The sequence below is a fragment of the Limulus polyphemus genome, unplaced genomic scaffold, assembly GCF_000517525.1.
Source record: "Limulus polyphemus unplaced genomic scaffold, Limulus_polyphemus-2.1.2 Scaffold106, whole genome shotgun sequence".
Classification (NCBI taxonomy): Eukaryota; Metazoa; Arthropoda; class Merostomata; order Xiphosura; family Limulidae; genus Limulus; species Limulus polyphemus.
The window spans coordinates 873,801-875,065 of record NW_013665716.1 but is presented as its reverse complement, the minus strand read 5'-3'; the positions used below and the strand labels follow the sequence as shown (position 1 = coordinate 875,065).

The 1,265-nt window shown below is 27.7% G+C and overlaps 1 protein-coding gene across 1 annotated transcript in view; it reads left to right on the top strand.

Moving 5' to 3' along the window:
* LOC106470690 (alanine aminotransferase 1-like) overlaps positions 1-1,265 on the top strand; it is a 49,702-nt gene that overhangs the window by 23,677 nt on the left and 24,760 nt on the right. The gene's annotated exons all lie outside the window — the stretch shown is intronic.

Below are 1,265 nucleotides of genomic sequence, written 5' to 3'. Positions count from 1 at the left end.
GTTTTGAATAGTCCATGTGCAAAGTAATTTTCATGTTAAAATTAAAAATACTTTACATCATTTCAAAAATCTCAAATTTCCTTTGTATAATCCCTAAAACCTCCGAAATACATTTCAAACGTTTTTTTTTCAATAAAACTTTATAGTTTATCTGTTATTTTCTCAACCCTATCTCAAAACGTAATCGGTCAATTCGACCAACCTTGTAACCACCAAAAAAAATCTAAATAAATATAAAATATCCTTTTTTTCTTTCTAGAATGACTTCAAATTCTAACATGAAACTACATTCATTTGTCCAAAGTAGATCTAAGTTTGTAATAGTATACATCTATTTATAAGTAAATTTTATTGTTTTATTGCCCTTTGAACTGTGTCTGACTACTATCCATGCCATTATAAGTTGTAAATTACCCACGAGATACTACGAGCAATCGCATGTGTGACTCAGGAAAATTTTTTATTATAATATTATTATTATTCATTTTACCTAATCTAATCTTAACTAACCTAAAGGGATCCCTATTTTTACATTTTAGTTACTTTTATAATTATACATAAAGAATAAACATGAAAAAAACAAGAAACAAAATACATAACCAATCTTCTTTTTTCTTTACTGCCAATTGTCAAAGAGAGTTAAGCCTAATTATTATATACTAATGATAGTAATGCACTTAATAATTTTTATTTAATTAAATAATGCACCAAACAATATAGACCAATAATATGCAAAAAGTAGACAAATTCCCTTATCTCTCTCAAAATTTTTCTGGTTTTCTAACTATGTTACAAGAGCTATTACAAATTCATCCAAGCTAGTCATTAACTTTCTCACAGGAACAATATTGGCACTCTGAGTGAAATTGACATTTAACTGTTCAGTACATAACATTATACAATACATCATTTGGTAGATGTAAATCTTGACTTTCTGTTGGTTATAGGTAATGTATAATTTAAACGTCAGAGAAAACTATTAACAAATTCTGAAAGAATGTGATAGGTGGGTGTGGAAGGAGGGGTTGATTTTCTATTTGATGGCTTTGTAACCAAACAAAATTTAAGACTATAAAAAATATGGTTTGTTGGAGTAATGACGATTTTATAGTGAGTAATTTATGTTTAATTTCATACTTTTCCAAGGGGTAGTGGATAAAATAGAGTAGACAAGATGCCAAGAGAAAATGTGTCACACTATGGGAAACTCAGGATTTTTTCAATATCGCCTTGTAGAATTAAGAACTTAAAACTTGTATACTATT